The sequence below is a fragment of the Malaclemys terrapin genome, chromosome 5 (assembly GCF_027887155.1).
Source record: "Malaclemys terrapin pileata isolate rMalTer1 chromosome 5, rMalTer1.hap1, whole genome shotgun sequence".
NCBI lineage: Eukaryota > Metazoa > Chordata > Testudines > Emydidae > Malaclemys > Malaclemys terrapin.
This window is the reverse complement of record NC_071509.1, coordinates 6,690,338-6,705,930: the sequence shown is the minus strand read 5'-3', so window position 1 is coordinate 6,705,930 and position 15,593 is coordinate 6,690,338. Positions and strand designations below refer to the sequence as shown.

The window sequence follows — 15,593 nt, the reverse complement described above, 5'->3', positions numbered from 1 at the left end:
GATTATAAAAGCAAGCATATAGCCCAGTTGGGGTAAGAGCTGCAGGGAGCAAGACTACTCCTGCAGGAGATCCTGGGGAAAGGGAGAGAGCCACAGCATGCAGATTGGGTCCTGGAGCAGGGTGACTCCCGGGTGGGCTGCCTGCTGAGTGTTTGTGTGCCCCTCCTCAAAGCTGCCAGCTGAGTTTGGAGACTGAGTAAAAGGGCTGTAGTGGAGCCCAGGAGCAGGGTGGAAGACTTTTTGGACTTGATGCTCCAGAAGAGGCTAGACTTTGGGGCCTTAGCTGGACAGCCAAATCACTTTAGCCAACATCTGCCAAATTCCCTGTACCAGTGGGAATCCACCAGTTCACACAGGCCATTTATTTTTTGGTTTTTGATCTTTGATTAAATTACCCGTGTTATACATTGCGTTGGGCTTTGAGGAAAGGTCAGAGAGATTTGAATATTTTTCATCTCGGCATCCTACTTGGTTTGGTGGTGCTAGAATTGAAGGTATTTATCAAAGACGAGTCAGTGAAAAGGAGACGTTTTCATTCTGCATCAGTATTGCTCTCAGTCTTGCCCTGGGAAAAGACTGATTTTTTCTAAGAAATGGGGGGACTGAGTTTGTGCTTGCTGGACTGCAGATTTCTGCTCAAATATACTAAATTTAGTGTGTTGTGTGATAGGAAGATAGGAACTGTTCACTTAAGATAGGGTCAGCAGTTTGGTGCTGCTTGCACAATCTGAAATCTCATCAGCTTTTTTCCCTAAAGTGTTAAGTAACAGACCACAGGTCGGGTCCGTTTTGATGCTACTGTCTACTTGAGAATTTTAATCAAGAAGAAACTGGGTTTCAGCATTTCACACAGAGCGAAACTTCCTTTGAAGCCTGTGTGTAACTGTAACTATTCATTACATTCCCTCCAATGGATAGATTTGCACCATTGTTGCATATTTAAAAATTACAAAGAGATACAGAGCTGATGAGGCAAATTTCTTTAAGCTACTGGTCTCCATCAAGTGCTCCAGTGCAGCTTTGTACAGAAGGCCATGAAAGAGGAAAGAGAGAATCCATAAGGATGCCTGAGAGAAATGATTGCTGTTTTGCATGGCAAGATGAACTAAATGCAAAAATCTAATTTCACTTGAAGAGACTGTAGTGCACATGGACAGCTATGAGGGTTGGACATCATTGTAAAACAGAGCTCCGTCCAGATCAGAGCGGCACTGAAAAATCCCAATGAAAAGTAATCTGGTGAGTTAACAAAATTCACCCCAAAGCTGATGACGATCAACATCCCTGCAGACAGAAGATCTAGAATCAGTTGAGAGTTAAAAATGTTGAGTGTAAGGAATTGCTAATGAGAGAGCTTGAGGACTTGCCTGGGTTTATGTATGAATAAATTCCCAAGCTCCTGGAATTGAATATTAAAAAGAAACCATTCTGTAGTGGAAAGGAGGTATAGAGCTTCTATGCAGAAAATGCAAAAGGGGCAGATAAGAAGGGTAGCAAAATAAGCAAGTTTCTCATACTAGGAACATGGCAAGGACTCATAAGGCTGCCTAAGCTGCTGGAGAGATCATTTTCAAGGTAGATAAAATCTTGTTTTCTGCAGCCCAGAGGCTCCCACAATTTTGATATGTATGGGCTATTCCCCTCCTGTCTGCAGTTTCCAGAGGAGGTTCAAAGCTGCAGCGTAGCCTGTCTCCTGCTTGCTGACAGATCTTCTGCCTCCGCAGCAGCAAAATGGCGGTTTGCTTCACTCCTGTTCTTTTCCTTTAGATTTGTTATTTTTAGGTGTTTTCCGGGCAGTTAAAGGTTTTTTTGTTTGTTTGTTTTCAAGCCTTCTCTTGGTCCGAGATCTGAGCAGTGTGGTGGTCACAGCCACCTGGAGCCTCTGCTACAGAGCCTCCCTGCTGAGCTCCCCTTTCCAGAGCAGTGGGCTGAATCCAAAAGGTGCTCTGTATATGAGGCAGCATTCCCAGGCATGGCAGAAGGTAAAAAATGCCCAGCCTCCACCGAGCCAGCAAACCCTGTCTTTGCTAAGGCACGAGGCTCTGAGTCGGACAGGCATGTTGTGGCCCCAACCCTCCAAGAAGCCATGATTCCACCACAGGGAAACCTGACCAGGAGACAGCGCAGAATAGGAAGAGGCTCTGAGGATGCAGACTTCATCCGGCTGACCCCGGGGTAGGTCCTGGCGTAACAAAGGACTGTAAAAATAAGACCCTGTCTGGGCTCCTGGCTCCGTGTCCCCCTTCCCTCCCCCTCTTACCCCTCCGCAAGTTATAAATTGGGTCCCAGAATCCCTTGGAAAAGAAGCAGGGGACCTACACTGCTCTCTTCCTCCCACTGTGAATTGGGGTGTTCTCATTATACTTTGAAGTAAGTCCTGCAAAACCCAGAGACTCCGTGTCCCAAAAAGGCGAAGGCAAGTGTGTCCTTCACAAAGCAGCAATTAGCATCATTAATAAATAAGTGAGGTGAAAGCCAGGGGATAAAACCACCTTCTCCTTTGCCTTCTGCCCCATGAGGGAGCATTTGCTGGGGTTTGTCTCTGTCATAGTCTCTCTCACAATGTTCGGTAACGTGCTCAGCAGCCCTCCATCATCCTGCAATATGTCTGATCAAGCAGAGAAGCCTGTACCTGCCTCAGATTGCAGCCTCATGGAAACTGAGCCTGTCTGGCTTTCAGCCCAAGGACCCTCATTCTGCCAGGGAAAGGGGCTCAGATTTGAGGCAGCAGAAGAATGGGAGTTGTGCCTTCTGATCATCAGCCATAAACCCTTGCACTCTGAAAGTCGGGAAAGGGTCTCTCTCTCTCCACCCCAAACTGCCTCCACATTAAAGGCTTGAGTATTTCAGGCAGCCTGTGACCAGAGATACATGAGGATTTTTCCCCCCATGAAGCTGCACTGTCACGGGATTACAGAGGGATAAATTATAAATCCCTTCTCAAGATGGAAATTATCCTGATTTCCTAAGTAAAAGCTCCGAAGTGGTACCAGGTTGCTCCTACAGCATTTACTTGGGTGCTAGCTAGCCTGGGGGAACAGGCAAGACAGCCTTTCAGGCTCCTGGGGACAGCTAACAAGCTATTTTCACAATTGAGATATATGTACCAGGAGCCCATCTCTCTTGTTTGGTCCCCAGATTAGTATCAGTAGTGTACAACCTCCCCCTGGGATTAGCCAGGGAAAGAAGTACTACACATACCAAAAAAAAAAAAGGAAGAAAGAAAGAAAAAGAAAAAAGGAACCACAAAACCCACTACACCAAAAGAACACAACACAAAAATAAGCCAACCAACCTACAGAACTTTTTCCAGGACAGAATGTCAGTCAATGGGCTGCAAGGAATTTATTAATAAAATATCCAGCAGACTGTACAGGACATAATTCGAATTTGTGCCCCCTGACAATGAACTCAGCTCAGTCAGTGGCGGGACTCTCCATTGGCCCCTAGGCCGGACAAAGACAGCCACTCAGAGGTGCATTCTTATACACAGGTACAAACAAGTTACACATCACTCCTGACGCATTGAGGTACAACCCCTCTATGTGTGCCTCTCTCCTGGTACATGTTGGTTCGAACAAACAACTCTATCCATCATATTATCTTTTTGACCCTGTCTTTAGGATGGGTCAGCCTGTTCCTCGTTATCGCTGTGGAATGTGTTCGTACCAGAATATTCTGGTGCCATCCGGGTACAAATTCATCCTGTTAGTACTTGATACCTTTTAGATATGTGTATATGTGAAATTTGCAGCCTTCTTCTTGCCAACTTCTGTGAGCAGGGCCTGCCTCTGGCTCACAGCTTAACTTTGCTTTATGTTCGCAAAGTCTTGACCGTTACTTGAGTTCAGGCCTCATACTGGGCCTCTGATACCAAGGGTTTATATTTCAAGGCCTCATCTTTCTACATTCCCCCACTTTTTGTCTTTTTATGGGGAGGATGTTTAGCGATTGTCCCGGAAAAGTATAATGCATGGACTAAAGATAACCCAATGGGCTAAACACGGTTATGTGGTTACCTTATTTCACCATCCATACACTCATGCCCGTCTTTTTAGTCTGCAGATTCCCTTGTACGACTGATAGACAGATTTTATTATCCAATTATTTTTTTAGTCCCTTACCCCCTATCCAACCCACCTGTCCCCTGATTGCCCCCCGGGACTCCCTGCCCCTTATCCAACCCCCCTGCTCCCCGCCTCCTTACCATGCCACTCAGAGCAGCAGGACTGGCAGCCGTAAGTAGTACACCGTAAGCAGCACATTCTTACAGGGAGCAATTTAATACACTACACCCTCTGCACCCAGTGACTGGTGGTAGTCACAGCAAGACACAGCATGCAGTGCCACAACCCAAACTCTGGATTGCTGCCAAGAACATGGCTTCTCAATAACACCAGGAAAAGCTGCCTGATTCCCTCGACCCATGATTCACCTGGGAGTGGAGACAGACACTACAATGACAAAGAGCTACCAATCACTAGACAGATTTCAGATGATCCAGGACACAGTATCCATGCTGGACAAATGTATGAGACCAACCATAGCTCAGTGACTCTACCCACTGGGCCTTCTGGGTGTGTTTAGTTAGATAGGTCTCCCATGGGCAAGATCAAATATCAGGAGTTTCCAGGCCTTTCTTCTGGGAGTATGGGATCATTCCCCAGAGCAAATGCAAGATCAGGTATTGGTGCCCAACCAGATGCTGGATCCCCTAAGACAATGGACAGACCCAAAAGTGTCCTCAGGGGTCTTTCTGTGTCTTCCAGGCCTGTAGGTTCTCACAACAGACACCATTCTGAATATATAGGAAGCACTTCTGGGACCCAGAACAGCATAAGAGTAACTGGAGCTCAGGGGAAAGGAACCACAGCATCAAGCTGTCAAACTAGCTCTGTTGAGATTGCAGAGCTATCTAGAGATCAACTAGGCCTTGGTCCGATTAGACAACACAGCCACGGTTGCATACAGAAACAACCGAGGGGGAGCAAGGATTGTAGCTATGCATGCAAATTAATAAAGACAATGAAATGGGAAGACAGGACTCCCCTTTCATTAAAGGCAGTACATATAAAAGGAGAGCTGAACCAAAAAGTATACTGTCTCAGCAGATACAAGGTTAAGTACTTGGAGTGATGTCTGAACCAGGAAGTCCTTCACTCTAATCTTGCAAATGTTCGGTCTCCCCTCAGTTGACCTATTTGCCAAGTGCAGGGATGCAGAACAGACAAAATCCTTCAACTAAATACACCCCAAGTCCACGGGGACAGATGCCTGCAAGGACTGTGATGTGCATTCGCACCCTTCTCTCTCCTAGGGAAGGTGATCCAAAAGGTGAGAAGAAGCAATGGTGATCGTGCTCTGACTCTACTGGCCAGGGAGAAACTGGTTCTCTGATCTGACACATGTGAAGCTGAAACCGCTTTTGCAATTTTGGACAGCCTCTGGAAATAGCAATATGTATCAAAATTGTGGGAGGTGCTGCTAGCAGAATAGAAATTATTGGGAAAGATATTTTCGATTCTTGACCTCTCTCCACTACAAATAAATTAAACCTCCTAATGAAGATAGGTTTCAGAGTAGCAGCCGTGTTAGTCTGTATCCGCAAAAAGAACAGGAGTACTTGTGGCACCTTAGAGACTAACAAATTTATTAGAGCATAAGCTTTCGTGGACTACAGCCCACTTCTTCGGATGCATATAGAATGGAACATATATTGAGGAGATATATATATACACACATACAGAGAGCATGAACAGGTGGGAGTTGTCTTATCAACTCTGAGAGGCCAATTAATTAAGAGAAAAAAAAACTTTTGGAGTGATAATCAAGATAGCCCAGTACAGACAGTTTGATAAGAAGTGTGAGCATACTTACAAGGGGAGATAGATTCAATGTTTGTAATGGCTCAGCCATTCCCAGTCCTTATTCAAACCGGAGTTGATTGTGTCTAGTTTGCATATCAATTCTAGCTCAGCAGTCTCTCTTTGGAGTCTGTTTTTGAAGTTTTTCTGTTGTAATATAGCCACCCGCAGGTCTGTCACTGAATGACCAGACAGGTTAAAGTGTTCTCCCACTGGTTTTTGAGTATTTTGATTCCTGATGTCAGATTTGTGTCCATTAATTCTTTTGCGTAGAGACTGTCCGGTTTGGCCAATGTACATGGCAGAGGGGCATTGCTGACACATGATGGCATATATCACATTGGTAGATGTGCAGGTGAACGAGCCCCTGATGGTATGGCTGATGTGATTAGGTCCTATGATGATGTCACTTGAATAGATATGTGGACAGAGTTGGCATCGGGGTTTGTTACAAGGATAGGTTCCTGGGTTAGTGGTTTTGTTCAGTGATGTGTGGTTGCTGGTGAGTATTTGCTTTAGGTTGGGGGGTTGTCTGTAAGCGAGGACAGGTCTGTCTCCCAAGATCTGAGAGAGTAAAGGATCATCTTTCAGGATAGGTTGTAGATCTCTGATGATGCGCTGGAGAGGTTTTAGTTGGGGGCAGAAGGTGACAGCTAGTGGTGTTCTGTTATTTTCTTTGTTGGGCCTGTCTTGTAGGAGGTGACTTCTGGGTACTCGTCTGGCTCTGTCAATCTGTTTTTTCACTTCAGCAGGTGGGTATTGTAGTTTTAAGAATGCTTGATAGAGATCTTGTAGGTGCTTGTCTCTATCCGAGGGATTGGAGCAAATGCGGTTATATCTTAGAGCTTGGCTGTAGACAATGGATCGTGTGGTGTGTCTTGGATGGAAGCTGGAGGCATGTAGGTAAGTGTAGCGGTCAGTAGGTTTCCGGTATAGGGTGGTATTGATGTGACCATCGCTTATTAGCACAGTAGTGTCCAGGAAATGGACCGCTTGTGTGGATTGATCTAGGCTGAGGTTGATGGTGGGATGGAAATTATTGAAATCATGGTGAAATTCCTCAAGGGCTTCTTTTCCATGGGTCCAGATGATGAAGATGTCATCAATGTAGCGCAAGTAGAGTAGGGGCGTTAGGGGACGAGAGCTAAGGAAGCGTTGTTCTAAGTCAGCCATAAAAATGTTGGCATATTGTGGGGCCATGCGGGTACCCATAGCAGTGCCGCTGACTTGAAGGTATATATTGTCCCCAAATGTGAAATAGTTGTGGGTGAGGACAAAATCACAAAGTTCAGCCACCAGGTTAGCTGTGACATTATCAGGGATACTGTTCCTGATAGCTTGTAGTCCATCTTTGTGTGGAATATTGGTGTAGAGGGCTTCTACGTCCATAGTGGCCAGGATGGTGTTTTCTGGAAGATCACCGATGGATTGTAGTTTCCTCAGGAAGTCAGTGGTGTCTCGAAGATAGCTGGGAGTGCTGGTAGCGTAGGGTCTGAGGAGAGAGTCTACATAACCAGACAAGCCTGATGTTAGGGTGCCAATGCCTGAGATGATGGGGCGTCCAGGATATCCAGGTTTATGGATCTTGGGTAGCAAATAGAATACCCCTGGTCGGGGTTCTAGGCATGTGTCTGTACGGATTTGTTCCTGTGCTTTGTCAGGGAGTTTTTTTAGCAGATGGTGTAGTTTCTTTAGGTAATCCTCAGTGGGATCAGAGGATAATGGCCTGTAGAATGTGGTGTTAGAGAGCTGTCTAGCAGCCTCTTGGTCATATTCCAATTTATTCATGATGACGACAGCACCTCCTTTGTCAGCCTTTTTGATTATGATGTCAGGGTTGTTTCTGAGGCTGTAGATGGCATTGTGTTCAGCATTGCTGAGGTTATGTGGCAAGTGATGTTGCTTTTCCACAATTTCAGCCTTTGCACGGTGACGGAAGCAATCTATGTAGAAATCTAGTCTGTTGTTTCGACCGTCCGGAGGAGTCCACGCAGAATCCTTTTTTTTGTAGTGCTGGTAGGGAGGATTCTGTGGGTTAGTATGCTGTTCAGAGGTATGTTGGAAATATTCTTTGAATCGGAGACGTCGAAAGTAGGATTCTAGGTCACCGCAGAACTGTATCATATCCATGGGTCTGGAGGGACAAAAGGAGAGGCCCTGAGATAGGACAGACTCTTCTGCTGGGCTAAGAGTATAGCTGGAAAGATTAACAATATTGCTGGGTGGGTTAAGGGAACTACTGTTGTGGCTGCTTGTGGCATGTAGCAGTTTAGATAGTTTAGTGTCCTTTTTCCTTTGTAGAGAGGCAAAGTTTGTCTTGTAAATGGCTTGTCTAGTTTTTGTAAAGTCTATCCATGAGGAAGTTTGTGTGGAAGGTTGGTTTCTTATGAGAGTATCCAGTTCTGAGAGCTCATTCTTAATCTTTCCCTGTTTGCTGTATAGGATGCTGATCAGGTGGTTTCGCAGTTTCTTTGAGAGTGTGTGACACAGTCTCTCAGCATAGTCTGTGTGATATATAGATTGTAATGGATTTTTTACCTTTAGTCCTTTTGGTATGATGTCCATCTGCTTGCATTTGGAAAGGAAGATGATGTCTGTCTGTATCTGTACGAGTTTTTTCATGGGCTCGTTCACCTGCACATCTACCAATGTGATATATGCCATCATGTGCCAGCAATGCCCCTCTGCCATGTACATTGGCCAAACCGGACAGTCTCTACGCAAAAGAATTAATGGACACAAATCTGACATCAGGAATCAAAATACTCAAAAACCAGTGGGAGAACACTTTAACCTGTCTGGTCATTCAGTGACAGACCTGCGGGTGGCTATATTACAACAGAAAAACTTCAAAAACAGACTCCAACGAGAGACTGCTGAGCTAGAATTGATATGCAAACTAGACACAATCAACTCCGGTTTGAATAAGGACTGGGAATGGCTGAGCCATTACAAACATTGAATCTATCTCCCCTCGTAAGTATTCTCACACTTCTTATCAAACTGTCTGTACTGGGCTATCTTGATTATCACTTCAAAAGTTTTTTTTTCTCTTAATTAATTGGCCTCTCAGAGTTGGTAAGACAACTCCCACCTGTTTATGCTCTCTGTATGTGTGTATATATATCTCCTCAATATATGTTCCATTCTATATGCATCCGAAGAAGTGGGCTGTAGTCCACGAAAGCTTATGCTCTAATAAATTTGTTAGTCTCTAAGGTGCCACAAGTACTCCTGTTCTTCTAATGAAGATAGTGAGTAGCGTACAGTTTACTGTGTTTCTTTGTCTTCTGGAGATCTTCTTTGCACTGGATGCACAGGCCAGTTGCAGCTCTAAAAACTAAGGCTCCAGAAGGATCTGCGTCTCCAGAACTGATTCTGAAAAATGAAGTATTTAAGATTGCTCTAAAAACCATTAATGAATCTCTACATCTTGGAAAAACACTTTATATTCTTTCAGCTTTTGTGGCTTTTTTAAGAGAGAAGTTATTTTTCTGGAATTCTTCCTCTTGTATTTCGCCTTCTGCTACTCATTTTCAACTTTAGGGCCCCCCATTATATTATTCCTGCTCTCCCCACTAAGGATAATTTGACCCTAGAATCCCTTTAGAGTCTTAATGTTGCATTGTGTGTCAATCAGCCTCTTGACATATGTCTGTTCTCTAGTACTGCATAACCATATTGATGTTACTCTTACTTCCACAACCCCTCCTTACTCTCTTGTTTCCCCCTTTTTGTGTCACACAGCACTGGAGTGCGTAAGCTCCTTAAGGATCACATCTTTTTGTTTTGGTAGGTGCCTAAACCCCTTTGGGGCATCAGTCAAAGAAATAATAAAGGTGAAATGCTGTTTTCTACTCTTGCTCCTTTTTTAGTGCATAACAGTATAAGATGATAAAGGTAAAAATGAGTGTTTGTTTTATCTTCATTACAATTTTTAGTAATAAATCATGTCGCTGTTTTTTAACCAAGATTTACAAGTAGCAGTTGAGACCCAAAATACTGTTGGTTTTTTTTTTCCTTCATAGAAGAATTGATGTCCCTTTCAAGAAGCCATCAGAATCCGAGGAGGGGATAGACTCAGGAAGGGGTTGTTTGTTTAGATTGATGGTAACAGGATGATTACACAGAAAGTGGGGACTGTTTTATTACTCTGAATATAATGATCAAGCTTTCATTGCCCAAGAATAAATACATCTTGGGTTATTTTAATAAATCAACCCAGCAACCCAGATGGCCATTTTTCACTTTCTCGTGCAATACTCCACCATTGCAAGACACTTGAACAATTTCCCTAAGTTCTCAAGCTCTTTCTTCTCAGATCAGTAACACATCAATATTAATGTGGAGTTTCCCCACCACTGGGGTGTCTGTCCATATATATGCAGTTCTGAGAATTACAGCTACTAGATTTTAAAGAGCCACTGATCTGAAACAGTGTAGTTTCTTCAACATCAACTTGCTATCTTGGGTCCATGTGAGGGGCACCCCCAATTGTCGTCCGTTCTTGATACCCTCTTCTCCCTACCACATGCTGTCTGCTCAGTTTGTTACTGTCAAATAGTCTTAGTCTCTTGTTGTACCAAAGCCTTGGGACTCTGTTTCTATGCCAACTGCCCTGTAATCTCTTTAGCTTGTGATGCTCAGTATGAATTAGACTTGCACGTGTTCCACTGATTTAAAAATGTAGTTGCATCAGTACTGAGTATTGGCCATTCCAAATGGCGGTATATGTTATATCATATTGTGAACTTACAGTACATTTTGACTTAAAGTATTCGTTCAGGGCACAAGTGATTTAAAACACTCCTGCAGCCCTATCAATTATGTATTATATAAATAACAACACTGTTTAAAAGTGATTGATTAAGGTCGGTTGTGTGACATCCCACAAAGCAAACCACTGAAAGCAAGGCAATTCCAAATGATGGGACATCTCTTTACCATAACCTAATATCCACATAGCATGTTTCCACTGACAAACTTCGCATTTTCACTAGAATCTTCTTTTCTCTCTCCAGATAAGAACACACACTGCCCATGCAAAATGTATCTCCCTAGCTCTATAACACAAAACCTTCATTAAACCATCAACCCCATTGACAGTCTTTCAGCAGGGATATATGTGCACAGATTAAGTGTACAAAATGTCTCTCTCTTGGGGAAAAATAAGGTCTTCATTAAGGAATATTTATTTCTAGAACCCCATTTTTATAGTGGATCTTATTTTTTGATACATGATTTCCTTTATACAAATATGAAAAGCAACCAGGCTTTACATCAGGGAGCTTGACACGTAACTAGGGCAATATCGTTAAAATATGCACACAGGCTGAACTGCCAAACTTCAACCGGTGCAGGTTAAGTACGCAGGCTATATTTGTTGGGTTGCCTTTTGAAAGGACTTCCTTATCCTTAGATGAGCTGTCAGTCGGTTTGAAACACAGGAAATGGTTTTCCATCTTAAAATATAACCATACAGTTGTTGAGATAGAGCCAGACTTTATTCTGAAATAGATGTCTGTTGTAATAACTGGCAATAATAGCCAGCATTTATACAGTATTCCACATATTCAGATTACTCATACTGAAAGGTACAATCCTTTGTTGAAATGAATGGTAGTTGCAGAGCTAAATCCTTGTCCAATTGTGAAAATGTAGGCAGTAATGTCACTTCAAAGTTGTTTGTATTTTCACAGTGTTGCCAGGATTTTATCCCATAACGTTTCTGTTGATTTCAACAGGAGTGATGTTGCTAAACCTCACACTGTGCTTAGTAAACTAAACTTACTTGTAAGAGTTGGTTCATTCTTCTTTTGGACATCTTTTTCAGGACAGCTTGTTCTCTGATTTTGCAGCCATTATACAAAGCACTTTATGATAGCTGAAGGGGACAATTATGGGAACGACTACTCAACAATCTGCTTCACACTTGCTTTAGTTTGCGATCTGTTGAGTGTATTTTAAGTGTTCTAAAACTCTGGAGGTTTAATAGATCAGTGAGTGGTTCCTTACCACTGCTGAGTTTGCCTGGCAAGTAGTCAAAAAGATCAACATAGGCACAGAAAATCTGATTTCTAGGATTTCCCTTTACGTTGTTTGTGGCGATGTCTCAAATCAGTGCTACTGTGTAGCTTGTTGCTTTTGCTAATCTTTTAGAAATCAGACCAAGATTTGCTATTTAATTTTGTGTTGGTGAAAGGTGCTGGATTGAAATCCTACAAAGTGAAGTTCTCTGTCCATAGAAGAGGCATAGTGGTCTGAGCCTCACCACATCATCCTGGGGGAATTCTGCGCCAAAAAATTAAAAATTCTGCAGACAATATTTTAAAATTCTGTATATTTTAATTGTCAAAATAACATAACATAATCACACCAGTAATTTATTCAAAATACCTGTCAACAAGCATGTCAACAATACACACAACAACAACAAAAGATCCTCCCCACCCCACCCCCAGAGTAGAGAGTTAAAGAAATCCCTATGACAACCCAGTTCCACTTGGGGGGTACTGAAGGGGGCTGGGTGGGGCTCCCAGAGCCCAGACACTTACACTCCCCTTCCCCCAGAGCCTAGACACTCACACCCACCCTGGAGCCCAGGTACGGAGTACCCCCAAAGCCTAGATATCCACACCACCCTTTCCTAGAGCCCAGCCGTGGACACCCCCAGAACCCAGAAACTCTCACTCCTCCCCCCAATGCCCAGCCATGGGCATCCCCAGAGCCCAGACATCCGCACCCCCTCTCCCCAGAGTCCAGCCACAGGGCCGGCTCTAGTGTTTTTGCCGCCCCAAGCAGCCAAAAAAAAAAAAAAGCCGCGATCGGCGGCAGCTCTACCGCCGCTTCATTCCACTGCGGCAATTCGATGGCAGGTCCTTCGCCCCCCCCCCCCCCCCTTCATTTGCCACCCCAGGCACCTGCTTGCTACTCTGGTGCCTGGAGTTGCCCTGCCCAGACACTCACACCCCACTCCCTCCAGAGCCCAGCCGTGGGGCAGCACCCGTCTCAGACACCTGCACCCCCAGAGCCTTTATCCACCCCAGCTTCTTTACTGTCTTGCCAGGGACCGTGGTGTGGTGCAGCCCTGCCCTTCCTCACCCTTTGCCAAACCAGGCAGCCAGAGCATGCAACCTCTATCCCCGCGGGCTGGGCATTCTGCTCACTAAGAGCTGGGCTCTGCAGCGTCCAGCAGCCCCTAGTGGCTCCCAGAAGCTCTGCAGCCCCAGTCCTGCAGGAAAAACGTGAAATTGTGCACAAATTCTGCGTTGCGCAGTGGTGCAGAATTCCCCCAAGAGTACAATGTGTCTCAACTCTAGGGATGAGAGGAGTGGTCTCTTAGTCTCCTATTTGGTGCCTTAGCTGATACTGCCAACAAGAGTGCAAAACCGGATGATGATTTGTATGATGTGGATACCAATCCATGGGAACTACAGTAAAACAGCTTTTCACATAAAGCACCAAACTGAAACAAGACTACATAGCAGAGATTATTGGTCACTATTGACCGTGTCTACATTCACACCAGAGACCTGCAGCTATATATCCTATTTCAAATTCACCAAGTCAGTGTTTTCGCTCCCCACTTCCTGTCTGTGGGTGGAAATGGCAGAGTAGAAGAGAGATGAGGAACAAGGATGTTCTTAACCTCGGTCAGCAATGAATGAGTTGAGCAGAAGTCAGCTGGATAAGAGAGGAAGAGAGACAGAAGGAGGTGCACTGTTTAAAGAAAATACAGAAATTATGGCTCTAAAGGACTGTCTGCTAAACCTAAATTTGTTCCCTGTGCTGGTATGTTATATCCTCTTCTGCCACCCTGAGACTGTAGTCTTAGGTTGGCCGAGAAAGGGACTCATCTTATTTTGTTTGCAAATTGCATAACACATCTTGAGTCCTGCAAATAATAATTAGTTGATTTTTTTGACCTACCAATAGTAAGAACATTGAAAGGATGGGGTGGGGGGGAGTATTTTTAACTTGCAATCTTTGGCAACATATCAGTAGTCTAGCTTTTTGAGTATAGAATACATTTAGTACTGATATCCATGCTCATTAACCTGGGAAGGCAAGAGGACTAGAGTGAAACATAGGCCAGCAGGCTATGACATGTCATTCCTATTAGAATCATAGAATATTAGGGTTGGAAGAGACCTCAGGAGGTCATCTAGTCCAAAGCAGGACTAGATGCTCAAAGCAGGACCAACACCAACTAAATCATTATTAACTGAATATGACGGATTGGCCTAGTAAGCCATTACATCTGAAACTTACTTGTTATAAAAAGAGTACAGCAAGTCAAGACTGACTTACATGGTATTCGAGCCAGGCCTTATCAAACCTAGCAAATGGAAATGGTCATGCATTTCAGGTAACAGCTAAACATATTACATGTATTCCAAGCTAGACTATCAGAACCCTGTTTGCTCCAGGCCAGACCCATGCTAGTAGCGATGGAGTTAAGGAAATTACAAGTTTCCTTTGCTGCCATACAGGAGACAACATTCTCTGGATACAGAAGAGCTCACAGTTGGAAATTATACTTTACTTTACTTCCAGACCATAGAGTAACGGTATTACTCTGGAGGCAGCTGCGTTAAATGAACAGACATGAGAAGGTTGGAGGCAGTAAAGATAAGTTCTTCAGAAGATAACAATTGTATAGTGGAATGACTTTAAGACAAGTTAAGTTAGAAGGAGAGTAGGATGTGAAATCGGGATATGGGATTGGCTGCAATTCAGAAGATTACAATGGTGTGTGGACACTGCAGAAGACAGATGATAGGATGCCAATGAAAATAGTGCAAGTACAACCAAAGTCAGTCAGACCCAGAGGCCATCCACCGACTAGGTGGTCAGACATCATCTGGAGGGACATGATCAAGCCATGGACAGGAATGAATGGTGATACAGTACTGTTCCATATGTCTGCAAAGTTGCTTTGGGATCAGAAGTAGTAGTTCTAGTAAGGTGACTGACAGGTAATAGTAATACAAAAGTGTAATACTAAATACAGTACAGTATATAAATCAAAGGGATTTCATTAGTATGCTGATCTTTAAGTGGCTGATGCTATTTGATTATTTATGGGCAGGGTGCCACATCATTCCCATTCCTGCTGGAATTGATGTTTGACACCTACATCTCATTACCAATGACTTGATTTGCATTTAGAGCAAGGGACTTTTAACCACAGGAGCTAAAAAGGATATCTTTTCCTACTACTGCTGAACTAAAATTGGAACTGTAGTCTGCCATGTAGAGACTGCCATTGTATGTTTGAGAGAGAACCATAACACTAAAACTCAACTTGTAAAGAGAACAATAAAAGATGCCTCTTGTGTTTTAGGAGCTTCTAAAGATTATTCAGGAACGTGTACTGTATTTTAATAAAACATATTCCTGCAAGCCATGCTTGCTGTTCACAGATGCATTTGGAGTGTTGAGAATAATACACAGGGATGTTTAATATTAATTTGTGGTATACCGATATGACAAGTATACTGGCAGCTGTCTGATTTGTGTAGACATACAAAATTTTCACATTGGAGTGACTTACACCTGTTTATATTTATACAATTGGTTTTATTTAGAAATTGTTCTCATCAGGTTCCCTTGTGCCATCTTTATGCCCAGTGAAAGCATCAGGAATTTGTTTTGAAGCGTTTGCATGCTGGAGTCCATATCTTTCCATATTCAGTAAAATCTGTCGAACATTTTTGTATTCTTTAT

General features: G+C 43.6%; 1 protein-coding gene across 1 annotated transcript in view; it reads left to right on the top strand.

Moving 5' to 3' along the window:
• Positions 1-15,593, top strand: part of ATRN (attractin) — a 251,846-nt gene that overhangs the window by 212,338 nt on the left and 23,915 nt on the right. The window lies entirely within an intron of this gene.